Genomic DNA, 25,363 nt, shown 5'->3' with positions numbered 1-25,363 from the left:
TCATGTGTTCTGGTACCTGAAGTATGCTGGTCCAAGAAATAAGAGACAGCTTCCAAGCCTAGGTCATGACCGATGTTGGAGTATAGCGACTCCACATCCATTGTAACCATCAGTGTATGATCCGGTAGTACTAGATTTTCCAATTGTTGCAGAAGGTGTGAAGAATCCCTGACATAAGATGGCAAATTTAGGATCAAAGGCTGTAAGAAATAATCAATATACACACAAGGACGTTCGAAAAGATCACCAATACTTGACACAATTGGTCTCCCAGGGGGCTCTTCAAGAGATTTATGCACCTTCGGGAGCATATAAAAAGTAGGGATGGTTGGGTTTTTTGTTAGTAAGGAAATCACCCTCCTTCTTATTTATAACTCTTCGTTGTGCTGCCAAGGTAAGTAATCTATCCATTTTTTGTTTAAACACCGAGGTTGGATCTGAGGTGAGAATGTGGTAATAAACCGTGTTAAACAGCTGTTGTCTCGCCTCCTTTAGAAATAAGTCCAGAGGCCACAGCACCACATTCCCCCCTTATCCGCCTCTTTGATAGTGAACATGTCATTATTTTTTAACTTATTAAGCGCCATCCACTCCTGGGATGACAAGTTGTCCTGTCTGTGGGTATCAGTTTTGAGGCTTTGCAAATCCCTGCAGACCATATCAAAAAAGATCTGGACTGCCGGGAAGAGGGAAAAAGAGGGGGTGATGTGTGAAGGCAGTCTACCTGGAAAGGGGGATCTCTTACCGGTTTGATGTTCATTTTCTGCCAGAAGATCAATCAGATCTCGAAAGACTCCCCTTTCATCCTCTGGCAAGGTGTCAATTACTGAAGGTTGATGGTGAAGGAGTTTGAATGTAAGTTGCCTGCAGAACAAATACAAATCCTTTATAAGTATAAATTTGTCCAAGGTGTTCATAGGCAAAAATAAAAGACCCTTTGATAACAGAGCTTTTTCCTCCTCCGTGAGCGTATACGTGGAAAGATTAATAATACGCAAATTACCTCCGTCTCCTCCAGAACCTATCTCCTCTGGTTCCTGTTGGACCTGGTGTTCCTCTTGTAAGTCGGGGGCCATTCCCTGTATCTCCGATTTCTCTTTCTTAGATTTGGTAGACTTTCGTCTACCCCTCTGACCGCGCCCTCTGTGTCGCTTATTTCTGACGATAAAAAATCACTTGAGGACAGTTCCAGAGTGGTAGGTGCTGGTTTGGAGAGATTTATGGGTTTAGTAAATCCACCTCCTCTAGCATTTCCCTGGTGCGACCATTTATATGCCCGATTCGTGTCATAATCAACCCAATCTCGGTGGAATTTTTGTTTCTTCCTCTTTATAATTTCATCCTCAAATTGATCAATAGCTGTTTGCAATCTGAGTTTAAAGGGTGTAACCTCTTTGGCCAAGTCTAACCCATTTAGCCTACTCTCTCTCGCCTTGATATCCACTTTAGTGCGTTCCAGTAACTGTTTGTCATGCAAGATCAGCATATCCAAAATAATCACTGAGGCCTTAAGTAACCCTGCCTCCCAAACCCTCTGAACTCCTGGTTCACCTCCCAAGCTGGAAAAATTTGTGTTCTCAGGCCACGAGGGGCCATGGCCATTTTTTTGCATTCCTCTAAGCTCTTAATATTCCACCATGTCTTAGTAAGTGTCTTATGTAAATCAGTGATCTCCATTCAGGGTCGGACTGGGGTGCCTAGGGCCCACCAGGGGAACTGACTCTAGGGGTCCACACTACAGCCCACCTAAACGGTTTTATTACTTGTTATGTTTTTCTATAATGTACTATAATTACATGTTTGGCCGCGCTGTGGAGCACCAAGCGGCAGGACTTTCTTCGAACAGTCATTCCGTACTGCCAGAGTCCCTTTAATGGTAACTTGTCACCTTGAAAAATGCTATTTATCTGCAGATATAGGGGTAATCTGCAGGTAAATAGGGTGTAAAGCCTGGTTAGACGGCTTATTGGAAAAGAATTGGCTACACGGAGAAAATTACATTTTATTCTCCCTGCCGCCACTCGCTTCCTGTCATAGGGTCGGTGAGGGTGCTGCAATAACGTCCGGCACCTTGATTGTGACATCTTCCATGGAGGCCAACCTCAGGCTGAGCTTCATTGAATGACTAACATGGCAGCAGCACCTGGCAACTAGTGCTGAGCGAACGTGGTCGGATAAGGTGTGATCCCAGCATGCTCGGGTGTTATCCAAGTATCTTGTAGTGCTCTGCTACTATGCTCGAGTCCTCGGGGTAGCATGTCTTACGGAGGTAGACAGACGCAACACATACAGGAATTGCCGGTTTCTTAGGTAATCCCTGCATGTGTTGCTTCTGTCTATCACCGCAAAACATGCTACCCCGGGGACTCGAGCATATTAGCAGAGCACTACAAGATACTCGGATAACACCCGAGCATGCTGGGATCACACCTTATCCGACCAAACTCACTCACCACTAGTTGCCAGGTGCTGCTGCCATGTTAGTCATTCAATGAAGCTCAGCCTGAGGTTGGGCTCCATGGAAGTGTCACAATCAAGGTGCCGGACGTTATTGCAGCACGCTCACTTTGTAGTTCGCGGTGACTGTAATGTCTCTTATCCGACCACGCGCACTCAGCACTACTGGCAACCGAACAGCAACCTGCAACTGCGTCACAGGGGGCTGCATGCACCGGCCATTGTGCTATCTAAATGCCACTGTCAGTGATTGACAAGGGCACTTAAATACTCAAAACAGCAGCAATCAAGGCGAGCTCTGATCACTGCTGTTACAGGCAGATGCCGGCTATGTAACACAGCCGACATCTGCCCGGTATGGAGCAGGCTCAGCTCCTGAACCCGCTCCATACAAGCACATCCCAATGGTGACAGTTATGACAAGGTTAGCAAATTTCACTTGTCTGTTCCTAAATGTGGAAAGACAAATGGAATTCCCTAACACATGTGAAAGAGACCTAATAGATTTAGTAAAGGTGCCCCAAGCATATGAATGTTATTACACACCACAATGCACAGTTACATACACGCATCTTACAAAAATACATATTATTCCAGATACGCAGACGCGCACAAACACGCAGACGCGCACAAACACATCAGTACATGAATACATCATCTGAACCACCATCAATTGTAATGTCAGGTCAGCCCCATATATCTTTGTATCGCATAAACCTACAACTCCCAGTATGTAATTAACAATAGAGATACTGGGAGTTATCAGTCATCATCAGACTGCGGACCATACAGGAACCACAGTACTGATGAGACACAGGCAGGATCACAAATGAACATTTACATCCAGGTATCTTACCTGAGACGTCTTCTCTGATTAGAGTCGTTCTCCTTCTTTTCGTCTCCATCTTGTCCAGACCCCTTGAGGACTTTTCTCATCCACAGCTCGTCTCTGCAGACTTCCATCTTCTCCGGTTTTCTGCAGAACATCCCGACACGATGCCCTTAAAGATAGCAGTGTCATTATAATGCTCCTGAATAAAAATATCTACACTGAGCCCCTGAATAAACCTAACTCTTACAATGCTCCCTGCACAAAACATGACATACACTGTATCCCTCTTATGGTACCTGCTCTCCACACTGTCCTCTCCTTACCATACTGGGCCCCCTGTTCACATTGTCCTCTCACACTGTGTCCCCCCTATACTGCCCAGTCTCTATACTGTGCCCCTTCATCACACTCCCCCTCCTCAGCATACTGTTCCCCCCATTCTGTGCCCTCACACTGTTTCCCCCATACTGCCGCATCTCCATACCTTCCCCCACACTACCTAGTCTCTGTGCTGTCACCTCACACTTTTCTCCCTCCATACTGTCTCCTCACACTATTCCCCCACTCTCCGTACTGTTTCCTCATACATCCCCCTTCTGTTCCCACACCCATTCCCACACCTCCCCTAGTTATTTCACACATCTCCCCATTCTGTCTCCTAAAATTTCTCTCCCATCTCTCCGCAAATATAATAAATCTTCGGAAGAGCACACAGACATGCAGAAGCGCGCTTACACACACACATACTAAGGGCTCTTTCACACGTCAGTACATGCGATGACAGTTTCCACAAGTACCAGAGACATTGGTACATGCAGACCCATTCAAATGAATGTTTTTACCTGCTGCACCTCCTGCAACACGTCCCACACACTGATGACAGCGCTCTTCCCAAGCACCGGGTGCTGAACGCTGCTCTCATCATAGATCCCTGCCGGCGCTGCAATCAGCAACAGCAGGGTCAATGATGAGAGTAGTAGTCTACTCCCGCCGTGTCCAACTGTAAAAATAGGAATAAAATAAAAAAATCCTTATACTCACCTCTCCTAAGTGTCACCCGCTGTAATCCGTGCGAGCGCTCACGCCGAGGAGAATGACTCATGCAGCGAGCGGGCCCCGGAGCTGCGCTCAACAAGGGGTGCCCTGTCAATCACTGAGCACAGCTCTGGGGTCCGCTCGCTGCAGAAGTTGTTCTCCTCGGCGTGAGTGCTCGCACGGATTACAGCGGGTGACACTTAGGAGAGGTGAGTATAAGGATTTTTTTATTTTATTCCTATTTTTACAGTTGGACACGGCGGGAGTAGACTACTACTCTCATCATTGACCCTGCTGCTGCTGATCGCAGCAGGCAGGGATCTATGATGAGGGCAGCACCCAGCTCTTGGGAACAGCTCTAACTGTACATTGATTCCCAAGCGCCGGTACGTGTCACACGGATGACACACAGGTGGACACGGATATCTCCAGTCCCGTAAATATCAGGACATGTGAAAGAGCCCTAATATACACACGCAGATACACATACTCACAGAAATGGGGACACGTACACACGCAGGCAAGCACACACAGAAATGCACACGCAGTCATGCACAGACACACTCAACCAATCACATACAAAAATGCAGACATGCAGGGAAGCATGCATACATGTGTGAAGACACATATACACACGTAGACATGCAGGCACTCAAATACACATACACACACACACACGCATGCAGGCATATACACACACATGCAGGCAGGCATATACACACACACTGTACACACACAGCCATATACACAAACTGTACACACATGCATATACACACAGGCAGGCATATACACACACACACGCAAGCATATATACACACGCATTGCAGGTATATACACACACACACACACTGTACACACACACGCAGGCATATACACACATGAACTGCAGGCATATACACGCACCAGCAGGCATATACAAAGTAACACACACAGGCATATGACTCACCCATAAAAACGTTATTGAATATTTGGCACGGTGCTCTTGATAGGAAATTGAATCAGTGAGAGCTGTAGGCCTGCAGCCTTGTTTCCAATTCCAGGCCAGGCCAGGTTGGAGAGTTGAACTGTAGAGTGCTGCAGGTCACCGTCCACATATCCAGCCCCGGAACCGGTATAAAAAAAACCAGAGTCAGAGCAGGAGAGAAGGGGGCGGTGCGCCGATGCCACCACCCGGGAGCCAGTATTACTACAGGGGAGCAGGCCAGGGCAGATATGGAGCCGGGATGGGACGTATTAGAAGCCCGGGAGCAGGGAGAGCAGAGCGAGACATCAGCTTCGGTGGCGCCGGCGTCTCAGAGGCCGGCCCTGGAGCAGAGAGAGAGCACTGCAGAGCGCGGGCGCGCGTATCAGAGGCCAGAAGAGAGCGGCGTCAGCATCACCTGACACCACACCACAGTCTGCCAGCCAGCGGGAAAGCAGAGCGCGGTGCGTGTCACCGCCCAGAAAGAATCCATCCTCTTAGTGTCACGGACTCACGTGGTAAGTATGCTGCATGCACGTCACTGCAGGCCCGCTGTCACCAATGAATGTGCCGTGCGCGTGACACTACATTTGATTCAGCCGCGCTTTTAAAGGGCCCCCACCACCAATTTTCTCACTCTCATATCGGGGCCCACCGGGAAATTTCCCGATTTCCCGCCAGGCCAGACCGACCCTGTCTCCATTAATAACCTGGTAAAATCATTGTTAACCAGGGTATTCTCCCTAGGGCCATCAACAGAGCAGCCCGGAAAAAAAAAAGATGCTCTGTTTATGTGAAGCAGCAGAATCACAAGCCGAAGCCGTCTGTGACCCCTCTATGGCAGCGAGGGGCAGGGCAGGCAGGAAGTTACCTACCAACAATCTGCCTGTTAGCTCATAGGCCCATAGTAAAAAAAAAAAAAAAAAAAGAAACAATTCTGGATAATCTCTTAGAGTTTTGAAAAAAATCCATTTCTCCTAACTACAGTATTATTTCCTCCAATATGTAAAGTAGTGCGAGTCTGGACCACTTGATAAGTGATAGGCCACGATAAGCACATCCAAATACCACGTATCAATGGCACGACTGCTCTGTGTGATATTCAGTTCTTAAATATCAAACTTACATTTATTGTTTGGATTTTATAATTGAGTTCTAAACTAGTAATAAATATAACAATCTATCGTATATGTTTATATAACACTGTTGCATTATGAAGGTGGGGGGCCCAGAAATATTTCTTGCACAGGGGCCCTCTGCTGTCTGTGTCCGTCCCGGGTAATATATATAGTAATATGGCCGCCCTTCTCCTCAGTGTGATATAGTAATATATATAGTAATATGGCCACCCTTCTCCTCAGTGTGATATAGTTATATATATAGTAATATGGCCGCCCTTCTCCTCAGTGTGATATAGCTATATATATAGTAATATGGCCGCCCTTCTCCTCAGTGGTGATATAGTAATATATATAGTAATATGGCTGCCCTTCTCCTCAGTGGTGATATAGTAATATATATAGTAATATGGCCGCCCTTCTCAGTGGTGATATCTATATATATAATATCCCGTCTGTCTGTCTGTCCAGGAAATCCCACGTCGCTCATTGGTCCGGCAGCGGCCAATCAGCGCCGGGGGATTTCTAAAAAAAAGATGGCGGCCGTTAGCGGCTCATCTGCGGGACGGAGCTGAGCAGCGATGCAGCCGGGAGATGAGTGCCATGAGGCGCTCATCTCCCGGCCGGCAACAGCAGAAGGACCCCGACCGCCGGACCCATCTGCGGGACGGAGATGCAGCCGGGAGATGAGCGCCGCGAGGCGCTCATCTCCCGGCCGGTATCAGCGGAAGGACCACCGGCGCCGCTGACCTCCATGCGGAAGGGAGGACCGGGGAGCGGCGCTGTGGGTCGGGATACTTCTGCTGCGAGAGCCCGCGATGTCCCGGGTTCTCGCAGCGTAAGTAGCCGCACAGGCAGCGCCGCTCCCCGGTCCTCACCAAGAAGATTCGATGATTGGTCACTGATCTTAGCGCAAAACTTAAACACCGCTGTGCTGATTGGTCGCCGACGCTGCCCGCGACCAATCACCGATTTGGGCGCCAAATTTAAATATCGGCCGCGACCAATCACCACAGCGGTGTTTAAATGTGGAGCCAAGATCGGTGATTGGTCGCGGACGATATTTAAATTTGGCGCCCAAATCGGTGATTGGTCGCGGCCGATATTTAAATTTGGCGCCCAAATCGGTGATTGGTCGCGGTCAGCGTCCGTGACCAATCAGCACAATAGTGTTTAACTTTGGCGCCAAGATCAGTCATTGGTCGCGGGCCAAGACAGCGACCAATCACCGATTTGTGCGGCAATTTTAAATAGCGTCCGCGACCAATTGGATGTCAGCGCCGCTGCCTGTGCGGATACTTCCGCTGCAAGAACCCGGGACATGAGCGGGCGCTCGCAGCAGAAGTATCCGGACTCGCAGCGCCGCTCCCCGGTCCTCCCTTCACACCCTAGCCGCTGATGTCCCCACTGTATCCGCATGGTGTTACAAAGGTCCGGAAATTTGTGTTAAAAATCGCTGATTGGTCGCCGGCGCTGCCCGCGACCAATCACCTATTTGGGCGCCAAATTTAAATATCGGCCGCAACCAATCAGCACAGCGGTGTTTAAATGTGGAGCCAAGATCGGTGATTGGTCGCGGCCGATATTTAAATTTGGCGCCCAAATCGGTGATTGGTCGCGAGCAGCGCCAGCGACCAATCAGCAATTTTTAGCACAAATGTCCGGACCTTTGTAACACCATGCGGATACTGTGGGGACATCAGCGGCTAGGGTGTGAAGGAAGGACCGGGGAGCGGCGCTGCGGGTCGGGATACTTCTGCTGCGAGCAGTCGCTCATGTCCCGGGTTCTTGCAGCGGAACTATCCGCACAGACAGCGGCGCTGACATCCATGCGGCTAGGGCGTGAAGGGAGGACCGGGGAGCGGTGCTGCGGGTCCAATTGGTCGCGGCCGCTATTTAAATTTAAATGTGGCGCCAAAATCGGTGATTGGTCGCGCCCAGCGTCGGCGACCAATCAGCACAGCGGTGTTTAAATGTGGAGCCAAGATCGGTGATTGGTCGCGGCCGATATTTAAATTTGGCGCCCAAATCGGTGATTGGTCGCGAGCAGCGCCAGCGACCAATCAGCAATTTTTAGCACAAATGTCCGGACCTTTGTAACACCATGCGGATACTGTGGGGACATCAGCGGCTAGGGTGAGAAGGGAGGACCGGGGAGCGGCGCTGCGGCCAATCACCGATCTTGCCGCCACATTTAAACACTGCTGTGCTGATTGGACGCGGACGCAGGACGCGTCCAATCAGCGAGATTGGCGCCAAGTTTAAACAACGCTCTGCTGACTGGTTGCAGACTCCAGCCGCGACCAATCAACGAGATTGGCACCAAATTTAAGCAACGCTCTGCTGATTGATCGCGGTCGCTGGCCGAGATCAATCAGCAGTATTGGCGCAAAATTTAAACACCACTCTGCTGATTGGTCGCGGTTGTCGGCCGTGACCAGTCAGCAGTATTGGCGCCAAATTTAAACCTCACTCTGCTGACTGGTCGCAACCACCGGCCGCAACCAATCTGCGTTTTTTGTGCCAAAATTAAACAACGCTCTGCTGATTGGTCACGGTCGCCGACCGCGACCAATCAGCATTATTGGTGCCAAATTTAAACCCTGCTCTGCTGAATGGTCGCGTCCGCCAGCCGCGAACAATCAGCGAGATTGGCGCCAAATTTAAACACCTCTCTGCTGATTGGTCGCGGTTGTCGGCCGTGACCAATCAGCAGTATTGGCGCCAAATGTAAACCTCACTCTGCTGATTGGTCGCAACCACCGACCGCGACCAATCTGCGCTTTTTGTGCCAAATTTAAACACCGCTCTGCTGATTGGTCGCGGCCGGCGACCAATCAGCGATTTTGGCGCCAAATTTAAACCCCGCTCTTCATCGCTCAGCTGATTGGTCGCGGTCGCCGGCCGCGACCAATCAGCACTATTGTCGCCAAATTTAAACACCTCTTTGCTGATTGGTCGCGGTCGCGACTAATCAGCGATTTTGGTGCCAAATTTAAACACCGCACTGCTGATTGGTCGCGGCCGCCATCCGCGACCAATCAGCGAGATTGGCGCCAAATTTAAACAACACTCTGCTGTTTGGTCGCGGCCGGCGACCAATCAGCGATTTTGGCGCCAAATTTAAACCCCGCTCTGCTGATTGGTCGCGACTAATCAGCGATTTTGGTGCCAAATTTAAACACGCTCTCCGGTCCTCACTAACACGGTACGCTGATTGGTCGCGGCCGCCGCCCGCGACCAATCATCGATATTGCCGCCAAATTTAAACATAGCTTTGCTGATTGGTCACGGTTGCCGAACGCGACCAATCAGCGATTTTGGCCCCAAATTTAAACACAGCTCTGCTGATTGCGCCCGGTCGGCCGCATACCTATTCTAGAATACCCGATGCATTAGAATCGGGCCACCATCTAGTAGTAATATATATAGCAATATGGCCGTCCTTCTCCTCAGTGTGATATAGTAATATATATACTAATATGGCCGCCCTTCTCCTCAGTGTGATATAGTAATATATATAGTAATATGGCCGCCCTTCTCCTCAGTGTGATATAGTAATATATATAGTAATATGGCCGCCCTTCTCCTCAGTGGTGATATAATAATATATATAGTAATATGGCCGCCCTTTTCCCCAGTGGTGATATAGTAATATATATAGCAATATGGCCGCCCTTCTCCTTAGTGTGATATAGTAATATATATACTAATATGGCCGCCCTTCTCCTCAGTGTGATATAGTAACATATATAGTAATATGGCCGCCCTTCTCCTCAGTGGGACATAGTAATATATATAGTAATATGGCTGCCCTTCTCCTCAGTGTGATATAGTAATATGGCCGCCCTTCTCCTCAGTGGTGATATAATAATATATATAGTAATATGGCCGCCCTTCTCCTCAGTGGTGATATAGTAATATATATAGCAATATGGCCGCCCTTCTCCTCAGTGTGATATAGTAATATATATACTAATATGGCCGCCCTTCTCCTCAGTGTGATATAGTAATATATATAGTAATATGGCCGCCCTTCTCCTCAGTGGGACATAGTAATATGGCCGCCCTTCTCCTCAGTGTGATATAGTAATATATATAGTAATATGGCCGCCCTTCTCCTCAGTGGTGATATAATAATATATATAGTAATATGGCCGCCCTTTTCCTCAGTGTGATATAGTAATATATATAGTAATATGGCCGCCCTTCTCCTCAGTGGGACATAGTAATATATATAGTAATATGGCCGCCCTTCTCCTCAGTGTGATATAGTAATATATATAGTAATATGGCCGCCCTTCTCCTCAGTGGTGATATAATAATATATATAGTAATATGGCCGCCCTTCTCCTCAGTGGTGATATAGTAATATATATAGCAATATGGCCGCCCTTCTCCTCAGTGTGATATAGTAATATATATAGTAATATGGCCGCCCTTCTCCTCAGTGTGATATAGTAATATATATAGTAATATGGCCGCCCTTCTCCTCAGTGTGATATAGTAATATATATAGTAATATGGCCGCCCTTCTCCTCAGTGTGATATAGTAATATATATACTAATATGGCCGCCCTTCTCCTCAGTGTGATATAGTAATATATATAGTAATATGGCCGCCCTTCTCCTCAGTGTGATATAGTAATATATATAGTAATATGGCCGCCTTTCTCCTCAGTGTGATATAGTAATATATATAGTAATATGGCCACCCTTCTCCTCCATCCATGGAGTCTACTGGGAACAATCTGTGAGTTTTCAGAGTCAGGAAAATCTCTTTTTTGACCCATTTTACCTGAGGAAAACAAACTGCCTAATAATTCTGCACACAATGTATAACAATGAAGCAACATTAATCCACGTACACATTCCTCCATAATGTATTGTTTTTTCCCATTCTTCTGATCTTTAGGCATTTTATCCTCCTCTTCAGTTCTGACGTGATCAGGTTCACTCCTGTCGTATGACGGAAGGGGTCACTATTGATGGACACTTGGGTTCTTGCATGCCAGTGGTATTATTTGATTATAGCAATAATGAGATACATGGACCCCCGGTCAATGTCACTTACAGTAGGTGGTCCCCCAAATATGATATCTGGGAATTTTAGAGACAGCAATCTTGAGATTTTTAACTTGTAGAATATTTATAAAATGTGCCATTGTTTCCTCCTGCTGACAAGCCAGGGGACACTTCCTATCTGACACTTCCCTTGAACATACTTCTTCCCATGTAAGGACAGCGAGGCTACAGCAAAGAATTTAGCCAGGAGTCTCGCTCCACTGAGAAGCTTCAGACTTTCCTGTAAGGTGGTAGTTGTGCAGTCTCTCAGTGCCGGCTGTACACAAAAGAAAGTCCGGCATGTCCTGACGTACAGATCCTTCCTGGTTTACTCTCAATATCAGACTTCACACCATTCTCCAGATACTGGTGGAGGTGGTCACCGGTCAATCTCCTACTCTTGAGACTGCCGCCTCACACTCAAGACTCAGCAAAAGGCAATATCCAATCCCTGATACTATTTACCCACAGGGAACTTGAGTCCAGGTCACCAAAATTAATTTTCAGGATAAAAAAGACAAAGAAGACCCTTGGATTTACCATATCCAGCCTACCCTCTCTCCGCTGTAGGTAAGTAATCCCTCTTTTTACTGGGATCAACCTATTTTCCCACAAGAGCTGAAAGAACAGGATGAGGAGCCTCGCCGAGAAAGATGACGACGGCATACAAGAAGACGGGGACCAGGTAAGTCTTCAAGATAGCGATTCTTTCTCTGTAGGTCAGCCTCCAGTTCTTCCATCGCTGAACCTTTGCATTTCCGGTTTCCAACTCTTCTTCCCAATTTAGTTTGGCGTGATCTTCCCTCTCGAATTTAACCCCTAGGATCTTAATATATGTTAATATATGTTACTTACTATATGTTAATATAGGTGGAGACCTTCTCAAGTTATGGCAGATCAAAGCCGGAATCAGTATTTAATACCTTCCCTACCAGGAAGTATAATTAACATCCTGAGGAGGGGTCATCACATGTGGAGGGGGCTCAGGAGCTCAAATCCCTCCACACACAGCAGATACCGGCTATATTACATGGCCGGTATCTACCCTTAAAAGCATCAATATCTTATAGCAGCGTTTAAGTGGAACGAGCTCTGGTGCCTGCGAACACCAGATCAAATTAATCACCCCCTCCAGCGAAGCAGTCTCGGGAGAGCAATGAGTTATTTTGACAGTCAGGAGTCTGTTGTACACCCCTACCGCGATCATCTCTGTTCTGTGAAGCTTAGCTGTAGGCTGATATCCATAATAGACAGAAATTTTGACTATATACTGTAATATTGCAGAAAAAGGAAAGTTTTTGCAAATATAAAAAAGTAAAAAAAATAAAATAAATAAAAATTTAAATCCCCCCCTTTTACCTCTTTAAAACAAAACAAAAGAAACAAAATTGTTATCATCGCATTCTCAGTAGTCCCATCTATTAAAATATGGAATATTAACTCGATCGTTAAAATGTCGTAAAGAGAAAATAATCAAGACGCCAGAACTGTTGTGTTTTTTTTGATCATCTCAAATCGCTAAAAACTGTAGTAAAAAATCAAAGCATCTTATATACACATAATCAATAAAAACATCAGCTCACCGTGCAAAGTAAACATCAACAGAAATAAAAAAATGTTACGTGTCTCTGACAATGGACACACCAAGCAAAAACATTTTTTTTCAATATTCTGAATTTTTTTCATCAATTCAATAGAAAAAAAAAATTCGATACATGTCTGATATCGCCATAATCAGACTGACGTGGACATCATGTTTCCAAGTAATTTAAACCGCAAAATGGCTATGTGCAAAGTTTTTTGAGGAGTTGTTAGAGAAGAAACTGAGTGAAAACTCTTTAAATCCTTCTCCAAATCTCAAAACCTCTCAAAAACTTTGAATTTCCGATCAGTTTCTGCTTTGAAAACTCCTCAAAAAGACCCAGTTTGCACATAGCCAGTGAAATTACGTAAAAAAACAAAAAAAAAACAATGGCCGAATTGCATTTTCTTCATCATTTTATCCCATATGGAAAATTTTCCCATTTTTCAGTACATTTGATGGTAAAATGATAATTCCCTGGTCCTTAACCCCTTCATGCCGCGGCTCTTTTCCGTTTTTGCGCTTTCATTTCTCACTCCCCTTCTTCCCAGAGCCATAACTTTTTTATTGTTTGGTCAATATGGCCGTGTAAGGGCTTGTTTTTTGCGGAACGAGTTGTACTTTCATATTGTGTACTGGAAAACGGGAAAATAATTCCAAGTGCGGTGAAATTGCAAAAAAAAGTGCAATTTGACAGTTGTTGGTTTCTTTTACCACGTTCACTAAATGCTAAAACCAACCTGCCATTATGATCCCCCATGTCATTACGAGTTTGTAGAAAACATGTATATGTACTTTTTTATTTAAGTGGTGAAAAAAAAATCCAAAGTTTGTTACAAAAAAAAAAGTCGCCATTTTTAGAGACCCGTAGCGTCTCCATTTTTCGGATCTGGGGCCGGGTGAGGGTTTATTTTTTGCGCACTGAGCTGGCATTTTTATTGATACCATTTTGGGGTAGATACAATGATTTGATCGCATGTTATTGTGTTTTATTGCAATGTTGCGGTGACCAAAAAATGCAATTCTGGTGTTTTGATTTTTTTCTCTCATTACGCCGTTTACTGATCGGATATTATTCTTTTTATATATTGATAGATGGGGAGATTCTGAATGCGGCGATGCCAAATATGTGTATATTTGATTATTTTTTTATTGTTTTATTTTGAATGGGCCGAAAGGGACTGATTTGAACTTTTATATTTTTTTAATATTTTTAAAAATATATATTTTTTACTTTTCTCTTTGATTCAAGTCTCCACATCCAATCGCCTGTGCAACACACAGCATTGCTTCAGCCCTGCTGTGTGTAGCAAAAATGCTCACTAGCTATGAGAGCGGCGGATCGGCACTCATAGCATCCCGGCAATGACAACCACAGGGGTCTCCTGCCAAGCCATTGGCGACCCGTTGTCTTTTGACACAGGAGCCGATGGGCTGGATTAGTGACGCGCTTCCAGCGCTGCCATGTTAAGTGCCGCTGTCTGAGATTGACAGCGGCATTTAACATGTTAACAGCCCCGGGTGGATCGCGATTCAGATCAGCTGTCATATCCCTGGAAAGGTGCAGGCTCATTGCCAAAGCCCACATCAAAGGAGGAGACACGCCATGCGCCGTACATGTACAGAGCATGTCGTTAAAGGGTTAAAGAGTTAATGTCCAAAGGGTTTTATTTTTATCAAGGTTGACCACAGAGGCCTCTGACTAACTTCTGATGGCCGCAGACAACATCCGCACCTCATGAGGATTAGATATCACCAGGGTCACATCATCCACGTAGGGTACGACATTCAGAGGCAACCAGTGAGGGAGCGCCCCCCCCCCCCCCCCCGAAAGTCACACTCCTGCAGTAACCTCAAAAACAGGTCTGTGGCAAAAACTTACAGGAGTGGACATATCGGGTAGCCCTATATCACCCCCGCCCCAATTCCAAAAGTGTCACCCTGCCAACCATTAATCAGAGGAAAGCTCAACGCCTCGCTGTATAAAGTCCTCAGCCAATCCACAAATTGTCTCAGACTATCATACTTTGACAAATTGGCCCACAGATAATTGTGATCCACTCTGTCAGAGGATTTAGCCTGGTCCAGACTGACAACATATCTCCCACACCGCAGAACTTTACATCTCTCAAACATCTGCCATCTCGAGATGACTGCTCCAGAGATGTTCCGCCCTTTCACTGAGAGCCTGCAAACAGTGCCGGGGACAAACAAAATACCTAGAAAACAGGATCTTTGCCACTGTCACACTGGTAACTCATACGCCTTCCCAGTGCCTTCCTACTCACTGTGGTCACCGCTCTCCTTCTCCTCATGTCAGGAAGTCTTGCTGAGTTGCCTCTTGTAGCACTCCCAGCACTTCCTGCTGTATCCACCTGGCTATAGGCTATAGGCAGGTGCGGCCAGACTTTGGAGGAATTTAACCCTGCTGTGTCCTGCAGAGTCCTTCTTCCCTGGCCTATCCCCTGCCAGCAGGGAATATATTAGGCAGCCTCTCCCTCAGCTCTTTTGCCTGAGCTTAGGTTTAAGTTTGCAGTTAATTCCTAGTTTCCTATCAAGATGTTTTTCTGTCTAGTCTCTCCTGTTACCGACCCAGCTTGTTTAATCTTCCTGTATGACCTCTCCGCTCCTGACCTCGGCTTTGAACTCTGTGCTGTCTGTCCCGACCTCGGACTGTCTGACCACATATCTGCCTTGGCACTCTGTACCTCGTGTTCTGCCTCTGACCCCTTCGGTCAGCGGCTGCAGATCCGGGGACTGCCCTGGAGTGGTTCCAGGTGGCTACCCTAACGGCCAAGCCTATCCTCACCATCGGAGACTCTAGTAAAAAACAGGTAGTCACTTAGTTACACTCCTCCAGGGTAAGCCTGGCCAGTGGCACAATGGTTCCACACCCACCGTTGTCACAGTCAGAATCTTCCTGTCGACATTCAAGAGGGCAATTGGCCTCCAGTTCTTCATGTCGCTCGGCTCTTTACCTTTAGACAGCTGAATTAACAGATACCCTATCATGGATGAAGGCATCAGGTGATTTTCTAGACAATTATTGCACACCTCCATGACAATTGGAGCCAGGAGTTCTCCAAATTTCTTATAGAAAACTGCTTTTATACCATCTGGACTTGGTACCTTTTTCAGATGTAACGTATCAATGGCTGCCTTAACTTCCTGCACCGTTAATTCTGCTTTCAAGGGAGAAAAGTCCAGATCATTAGTATCAGGCGCTGGAGTTGTTTCAAAAAATTGAGCCATCTTATCTTTATCCAAAGCTTTCCTCTAAAACAAGTCAGCATTGTAAGATCTCACCACCCCAGGATAGCCTCCCCAGATTTCTGCAATACACCCTGAGAGTCAGTGAGACCTGTAACCAATTTATTCGCCACCCGCTCCCAACAATTCTCAAAGGGATCAGGTGCCCCTAATGACCCATAATTCCATTCAAGAATCAGGGACGTATACCTACAGTACTGATGGTGACTGTATTTCAGTTTGTCAATCCTCTTTGTCATCCTCTGCTGCCGAATACAGTGACTCCAATTCTTTACGCTGACTTAGGTACTGGCTGTACTTACTTCTCCCTTTATTATCTGACAGTCTCTTTGAAAAGGATCTGATATCATACTTGACGTCCTCCCACCAGTCAGCCAACTATCCGACTCAGAAAAAGAGAGTGAACACATCTCTGAACATTGACGTTCAGGATGAAATGAAGTCTCCACAATCCTCTATGGACCGTCAGGATGTTTAGTAGCCCGAAGCGGAAACACAAGGAGAGATGATCTGAGTGGTTAGTTCCCACTAATCGCACTAACAGCTTTAGTAGTGCTCAAAAAAGGCCAAATCTATCTTACTATCTCCGTTAGATCAGGATTACGTGAGTATTGGCTTCTGACCACCCAGTGTGAAAACTTCACTTACTCCTGCTTGAAAAATTATTTTATTTATGACCTTGGAGTCTGTTGTCACTGTCCTTAGGATCTGTTACCTGATGTCTTTGTGACACTAAAATCCACTCCATAATCACAGGAACAGAGGTGAAGAGGTACAGCTTGATCTCATGAAACAGCTGGATCCTGTCAGGCGTTAGATGTAAGTCCGAGCCTTCTAACATGGACAGTGATTTCTAAGATTAGACACCTTCCCATAACCACCTCCATCAACCTCTGTACAGTCACATAATTGGTATTACACAGTACCATGACCCCAACATAAGGCTTCACAGCTGGTGACAGGAAATATGGACCGCACCTCCATTCCCTCTCCGCCTCCCTATAAGGCCACGGCCCCACTATCAGTATTTGGCCAGTATTTTTTCTCAGGAGTGGGAGCCAAAACCAGGTGAGGAACAATCAGAAAAAAGGTATAATAGAAACAAGTCACCAATTCTGCATTTTTTCACCCACTCCTGGTTTTGGCACCCACTCCTGAGAAAAAATACTGACCAAATACTGATAGTGGGGCTGTGGCCTAAGACTCAGAGTTGCCAGCCATCTCTCCGGTTGAAAGATAAATCTGCGCTCCGATATCGGAGATGTTCATACATTGCATGTCTCGTCCTCCTCATTTTAATGCTGTTCATGTTAAGTGAGGTCACTTTTAAAGAAAATCCTGCCATCATAACATAACACGTGAGGAAAAGAGAATTAAGGGACACAATCATATTAGTCAGAGTTTTTTTTGTCTCCCACTAGTCTGTCTTTCTGACTCTGCCCGACTGTCTGCCAGTAAAGGACTTCGCTTTGCAGGTGGATGGTCCTCTACGTCCCGGTCACACTCGACCTCTATTCTTTTCAGTTGCTGTGAAAAATTTTCATCTGGCTCTAACTGAACATCATATCTATAAGACATAACCATCACACCTTCACCAATCTGGAGTTTCTTCCTGGTACTTTGGTCAGTGTCATACTCTTCCTTGGATTTACGAGAGGTCATGCTCTTTTTCCTCCTTTTACTGTTTCATGCTACTTTCTTCAGCTACAGATGGTGATATTACTGTTGGTGCTGAGGGACAACCTCCATATTACTGTTGGTTCTGAGGGACAACCTCCACGCTGCCCTGTACACCTTCTGAACACTGCTACTCTGGTGCCAAATGAACTGACCCTTGAGGGACTTCAGTTGTGGTCAGTATTATCCCTACCGTATGATCCCATCAGGACCATCCCATCTTACATTCTGGCAGTCAGCACTTACAAGGTTCACAAAGTACAAGCATTTGCCAGGTGACCTGCCTTGCCACCATTAAAGCATTTTCTGGGCTGCCCAGGATAAAAGCAAACACCCTTCTCGCTCCCAATGAGGAAAGAGTTGGGTAAACAGGCAGAGATGTTGTTATGTTGCCCTAGTTTCACAAGGACCTTCCACCCTCTAGTCGAGATACCATCATCATCTCTGTTCTTGATGAGGTCAGAAACGAGGACACAGTGCCTCCGAAGCCATACCACAATGTCCTGCAGGGGAAAAGCCTCATTCCAGAATATGAGTTTTACAATAATGGTAGCTGGCTTAGAAATTGCAATAAAGCTGAATTAATTCCATCAGTCAATATCCTTGAACTTGGGAAAACTGGCCCAATTGTTTTTTGAGGAAGTAACTCACCCGTTCACTTTACTAAGGCATGAATCTCCTCTGCAACCTTCAGCTCAGGTGCACGCGCCGTCTCTTTCTGAAATTTTGAAATGCAGATGTATTGTTCGGTTTTACCATACAGTGGATAAAAAAAAGTGCAAAAAGTTTTTGTCATGTAAAAAAAATCATACCAATAAGAATCATTTCAGAACTTTTTCCACCTTTAATGTCAGCCATAATCGGTACAAATCCATTGTACCATGTGTCAAAGTGACGTCAATGTGAATAAGGGCCGAGAAGAACCGGGTCCCAAATATGGATATCAAGCAATATACTGAAGTTCATTTTTTTCGTTTAAGTTCCAGGTTTCTACACTCAGTGCAGGTAAGGGTGCGGCCTCCCTTTCTTTTAGCTGGACATTACGTTTATATAGCTTCCCATTGTTGGTTATACATATTTGGGATCTGGTCCTGCTCGGTCCTTATTCACATTGACGTCACTTTGACTCATGGTAAGGTTTTAATACTAGAGGTTAGGATAATCCCAATTTGGGTACACCTTGATGCTGGTGGGATGGATTTCATGCTTTTTTAATCAAAAACTGTGTTTACTAAGTACCCTATGTTATTTATATGCACTATTGCTTTTACTTATTTACTTACAGCAGGTTATATGTTCATTTTGTTTCTATCTTAGGTTTTGTCTGATATTTTACTTAGTTGCATTTTACAGCAGAAGTCATGATACATAAACAGCTTACAATACAGCAAAGGGATCTCATTGTTGAAATGTATCAGTCAGGAGAAGTGTACAAACAAATTTTCAAGGCATTAGATATACAATGAAACACTGTGAAGAAGTCATCAAAAAGTGGCTTAAATTTGGCACAACAATGACATTACCTAGAGCTGGACGTCCCTCAAAAATTGATGAAAAAACAAGAAGAAAATTGGTCTGGGAAGCTGCCAAGAGGTCTGTAGCAACATTAAATGAGTTTCAGGAATTTCTTGTAAGTACAGGTCGAGTGCTGCATGTGACAATAATCTCCTATATTCTTCTTATGTCTGACCTGTGGTGAGGGGTGGCAAGATGGAAACATCCAAGCCCGACTATGTTTTTCCAAAACCTACAACAAGTTTGCCAAAGGCATGTAAGAAAGCATGTTATGCTCTAATGAGACGAAGGTTAACATTTTTGGCCATAATTCCAAAAGTAACTCCAAAATTACATTTCTAAAAGGAGGCATTTGCTAATATTATTATTATACCTACTACATATTAGAATAGGATCTTGGAGATGGGAATTCCCCTTTAAGGTCTATGGGACGGTAGGCAACCTCACTGGACGCGGCCGCAAGAGGAAAACTGATGACAAATTGAAGAGACAGATAATATGTATGGGAACCACAGAGCCAAGAACAACTTCCAAAGAAATTGGTGGTGAACTCCAAGGTCAAGGCGCATCAGTGTCAGATCGCACCGTCCGGCGCTGTCTTGGCCAAAGTGGACTTCATGGAAGACAACAAAGGAGGAAACCACTGCTGAAAGCAAATCATAAAAAAGCCAGACTGGAATTTGCCAAAATGCGTATTGACAAGTCACAAAGTTCCTGGGGGAACGTACTGTGGACGGAGGAGACAAAATTGGATCTTTTTGGCTTCACATCAGCTCTATGTTCACAGATACAAAAATGAAGCAAAGAAGAGAACATTGTTCCATGCTGTGAAATATGGAGGAGCTCGTGGATGTTCTGGGGCGGCTCTGCACATCCGGCAAAGTAGATCTTGAATCTGTGCAGGGTACACTGAAATGTCTAGACTATCAAGATATACTCGAGCAAAATGTTCTGTCCATTGTCTGAAAGCTCAGTCTGAGCCAAAGGTCATGGGTCCTCTAACAGGGTAATGACCCAAAACAGCAAAAAAAAAGCCAAGAACGGCTGAGAGCAAAGCATCTGATTCTACTGAAGAGGCTTCTAGAGCCCTGATCTAAATCCTACAGAACATCTATGGACGGAGCTGAGACCTGCAGTCTGGAGAAGACACCTCCACACCAGAGACACAAGGAGCCGTCTGCTCAAGAGGAGCCACCAAAAATTCCTGAGGACAGGGGCAGAAGTCTCACTGAGAGGCACAGACCTCATTTGTTTGCAGTGATCGCCTCAAAAGGTCGTGCAACAAAATATTTAGTTAAGGAACCATCTTTTTTCTCCAGGCATTAGTCTGTTTTTTCAAATTTTTCTGTTGAACCAAAATTTAAAAGAAAAAAAGCAAACTCTGATTCTCATTATTGATATTTACAGTGAAAATTACTTTTGTACATTTCAAGTTATTTCAGCGACAATTGTGGGGTATTCTTACTTTATCGGAAGTTACTAACAATTTTGCAAAAAAACCTCTGGCAAAATGCTGAAGGAGAAATTTCACCTTTCAGCATGACAACGACCCTAAGCGACCTCCAAATCAACGAAAGAACGGCTGTGCCAGAAGATTAAAGTTTTTGAATGGCCCAGCCTGAGCTCAGACCTGAAGTGACCTGTGAAGTGAATCTGTGGTGACCTGAGGAGGGCGCTGTACACAGCAGATGCCCCTGCAATCTGACAGATGTGGAGCTATTGCAAGGAAGCGAGGGTAAAAATTTCAAACTCTAGATGATCCGCGCTGATAGACTCCGACCCAAAAAGTACAAATGTCAGAAGTTCACAGGGGACTTCAACCAAGTATTAGTGTAACGTGTGTATCACATTATTTTAGTTCTTTATTTTTCTTTTTCCACTTGAAAAGGTTTCAGGTTATATTTCAGTTGACTTGTACAGACTATGTGCGATATTAAAGGTGAAAAAAGTTCTGAAACGATTGTTCTTGGTAGAAATGTTTTTACATGACAAAAACCTGGCATTACAACAGGGGTGTGTAGACTTTTTACATCCTCTGTAGCTGTTTTCGTGGTTCCGCCACCATTTCCAGTCTTCACAGGACTTTTACTGCTGCTACCTGACGGAGACATTGAGCGTCCTGAGTAGTGTTGAGCCACCCCCGTAGTGTTCGAGTTCGGTTCGTCGAACACCCGTGTGTTCGCCCAACTGTTCGTTGAACTGTTCGTCGAACACCTTCGAACACCGTTAAAACCAATGGCAGGCAAACAAAAACACATAGAAACACATAGAAAACACCTTCAAAGGTGTCCAAAAGCTGACAAACTGCTCAGAAGACACAACTAACACATGGAAAAGTGACAAGTACATATAGTCATGCGAAAAGAAAAGAGGTGGAGGAGTAAAAGGAGGGGGAGACACAGATATAGGCATGTCATGCCCTTCTAAAATCCAAAAAGTGAGAAGCCGACACGTTCAGTCCGCTCCTGCCCGTGCCACCTCCGTGTCGCCGGGTTTGTGCCAGAGCCGCGGTGAACCCTGACAGCCAGCCCCCCTCTCCCAATACTGGTGCCTGTCCGCTGGTGGGTCGAGCGAGCCCCCCTGTGGTGGAGGCAGCTCTAAGCTTTTTAATTTAAATTGTCTCTCTAATTTGAATGAATACACTTTAAATCCATTTACAAGGATCTATTGGAGGGCAAGTCTTATGCCAGCAGCCGCGTAATTCCAGCTCCAGTAGCGTCCACTAAAGCTGCTGCAGTTAAAAAGCTTTTATAAGGATCGAGCTCGGCTGTCCACCGCAAGGCATCCTACTGCCAGTCCCAGCCCCTATGCCTTGGGGTGCCTCCTGATGCTCTTCACTGAGTATCCCGTGGTCCCGAAGCATTTCCTTTGAAAAAATTAAGTGTCCAAACTACAGGTGGTGTAGCTTGCTTAACAGCCGGGATAATCCGCTGACTAGCAGACACTGCTACTAGGCACAAAGTATTTCCTGGGCTAGATGCAGTTAAAAATTTGTAATTAGATACTCTCGTTGGATGCTGAGAAAGCATTCCATAGAGTCTCCTGGCACGCCATATATGATTCTCTTAAAAAGCTTGGGGTAGGGGTCTACGGGACCCTTTTATAGCCAAAATCACGGCCCTGTATCACAATACGTCACCTAGGCTGAAGATAAATGGAACTGTAGCACCCTGAGGGCTCGGTTGCTACAGAGGTATTGCACCTCACCCAGAGGTGTGATATCTCACTCTCAGGTAAGGATGGAGTGTGGATCAGGACCCGACACCTGCATGCATTACACCACATTGCCGTGGGGCAGGGCGACCAATATGCCTCTGAGATGGGCACGACAGTCCCTGTCCCTGGCTGGAGTGGGGGGAGGGAACACTGAGGAAGGGGAACCCTGTAGTGCAGGAGCAGGGAGGAAGCAGTTCCTGGGTGCATTGAGAAGGGAGTATAAAAGGTGGGCACCATCTTAGTTCAGTGCAGAGAAGTCTGAGCAGAAGTGGCAGGGAGCAGGGGCTCTGCATGAGCTCTGCTCCGGAGGCGGGCCTAGTAACAGCGGCCCAGGCCTGGAAGAGGGAGAAGGAAGGAAGAGGAGCGGAGAAGGCTCCAGGAACAAGGAATGAAGGGATCCCAGGGGTGCGGACGGGCGAGTCGCCACCGCACGCCCGAATCCACCTGCGTGGAGGGGTCAGGCCAAAGGGGGAGACCGGTCCCCGAAACTAGTGGAGGCAGGAAACGACCCTCAGCTAGAAACCGGAGGCTGTGACATTTTATGTGGCGCAGCCCCTCGCTACACCCGCTAGGAAGGCACCACATAGGGTCAGGGAAACTGGCGCCAAGTTTACCAAGAGGAGGCCCCAAAGGACACACAAAGGGGGTCCTGTGAAGCACTCCAAAGTTATCTGGGAGTTGTCTGAGCCCCTCACCTGGTGAGCACAGTACGACGTGGGCAGCCGTTACCTGCAGACGTGGTCTGGATAATAAGAACTGTGAGTAAAGGCCCTGGACGGCATCACTGACTCCGTGTCGTTACTGCTGCTGCCCTGCACCATCACCCCCATCCTCCGCATACACTGCTCTGAGGCTATGCTCCTCCCGTGGGGAGTTATGCTACGCTCTGCTGCACCCACAACACCAGCCTCAGCGGTCTGCCCTGGAGCGGCGGTTCACTCTGACCGCAATCCACGGGTGGCGTAGTCGGACATTTAAACATCAAAACCACATAAATAGTTCCGCCACTGGTTTGACCACCCTGAGCCACGGAACCGGATCGCCGCCACGAAGACTACAACCACCAGCATCCACCAAAAAGGGTCCGGCTCCGGGTGTCCCAAGGCCCAGGGGGTGCATCAGAACATTTTCATCACCTTTCACAATCACCAATGGGACAAGGCAGGGATGTTCTCTGTCCCCTCTCTTATACATCCTAGTGATGGAGCACCTGCTCTCATCAATTCGCCATAACCCCAATATTAGGTGGATTGAGGTGGGAAGCACCGAGTACAAGTGCTCTCTATTTGCTGATGATGTCCTAGTATATATCACTCAATCACATATATCCATCCATGCTGTTATGGCTGAAATAGATCACTTTGTTACATGGTCAAATTTTAAAATCAATGCAGCGAAGTCTGAGGCCCTCGATGTCTCCCTCCCCAAATCCATATAGGATTCCATCCAGTCCAACTTTCCCTTTGCCTGGCCCTCACAGGGTATCAAATACTTAAGAATTCCTATTCATAGAGACCTCTCCCATCTATGTTATCTTAATTTTGGGCCCTTTATTGAACAACTCCATACAGACCACGGTTGGCAAGTTAGAACTGTAAGATTCACTACGTGAACCACTGGTGTTTTGTGGAAAAGCACATGTACACTGTGTTCCAAATTATTATGCAAAAAGTGTTTAGGAGTGATAAGGGAAGAATTTGTTTGTGTGTCAGTTAAACTCATTGATGGTGATGTGTGTCAGGGCTCTTTATATCACTGTAAGCAATTGCAGACACCTGTGCTAATTAGTTTGGCAGGTGTGTCCAATGAAAGGCAAGACTACTTAAGAAGGCTGTCTCACATTATTAAGCAGCCTACATTTTCTGCCAAAAAGGGAAAGAAAAAGGATGTGTCGGCTGCTGAGAAGCAACAAATTGTGGAGTGTTTAGGTCAAGGCATGACTACAATCAACATTGTGCGATGATCAGGATGAAGTGTCTTGGCAATCAAGAAGTATGTAGCTGATTCACAGTACACACGTGTGCGTGCTGATAAGGGCAAATTGAGGACTCTTTCCTACAGGCAATTACGTCAGGTTAAAAGAGCAGCGGCAAAAAAGCCTTGTCATAGCAGCAGACAAGTTTTTGAAGCTGCTGGTGCCTCCAACGTCCCCCGAACAACAAGATGCAGGGTCCTTCAGAGGTTTGCAGCTGTGCATACGCCATGCTGTCGACCTCCTCTATCCACTTCACACAAGCACAAACGGCTCCAGTGGGCCAAACATTACATGAAGACTGATTTCAAAACTGTTTTGTTCACGGATGAGTGCCGTGCAGCGCTCGATGGTCCAGATGGATGGAGTGGAGGATGGCTGGTTGATGGACAGCCCACGCAAACACGGCTACAGCGCCAACAAGGAGGAGGTGGAGTAATGTTTTGGGCTGGAATCATGGGGAGAGAGATTGTCGGCCCCTTTAGGATCCCTGAAGGCGCTAAAGATGAACTCCATAATGTATGTGGATTTTCTCAAACAGCACTTCCTGCCATGGTTCAAGAAGAACCATGTATTTCACAGCAAGATCATTTTTTTGCATGATAATGCACCATCTCATGCTGCACATAAAAAATCTGCATCTCTGGCTGATATGGGCATAAAA

General features: G+C 46.1%; 1 protein-coding gene and 1 long non-coding RNA gene across 3 annotated transcripts in view; one reads left to right on the top strand and one right to left on the bottom strand.

The window, feature by feature from the left end:
- Positions 1-25,363, bottom strand: part of LOC141239944 (uncharacterized) — an 84,290-nt gene that overhangs the window by 1,572 nt on the left and 57,355 nt on the right. The window contains exons 2-4 of one of the 2 annotated variants that reach the window (XR_012305289.1): positions 18,648-18,714; positions 746-864; positions 17-168 (exon numbers count right to left, since the gene is read on the bottom strand). This is a non-coding gene — a long non-coding RNA (uncharacterized lncRNA). The remainder of the gene's footprint in view (positions 1-16; positions 169-745; positions 865-18,647; positions 18,715-25,363) is intronic. The other variant, XR_012305287.1, reaches the window with a different exon arrangement.
- LOC141239908 (beta-1,4-galactosyltransferase 3-like) overlaps positions 11,704-25,363 on the top strand; it is a 131,103-nt gene continuing 117,443 nt past the window's right edge. Inside the window, exon 1 of the mRNA XM_073668577.1 lies at positions 11,704-12,037. The gene's annotated coding sequence lies outside the window, so the exon portion shown is untranslated. The remainder of the gene's footprint in view (positions 12,038-25,363) is intronic.

This window comes from Phyllobates terribilis, unplaced genomic scaffold (genome assembly GCF_046119375.1).
Source record: "Phyllobates terribilis strain yellow unplaced genomic scaffold, ASM4611937v1 Scaffold_2__4_contigs__length_985480577, whole genome shotgun sequence".
NCBI lineage: Eukaryota > Metazoa > Chordata > Amphibia > Anura > Dendrobatidae > Phyllobates > Phyllobates terribilis.
Note: the sequence above shows the minus strand (reverse complement) of the source record. Positions and strands in the feature narration are given on the sequence as shown.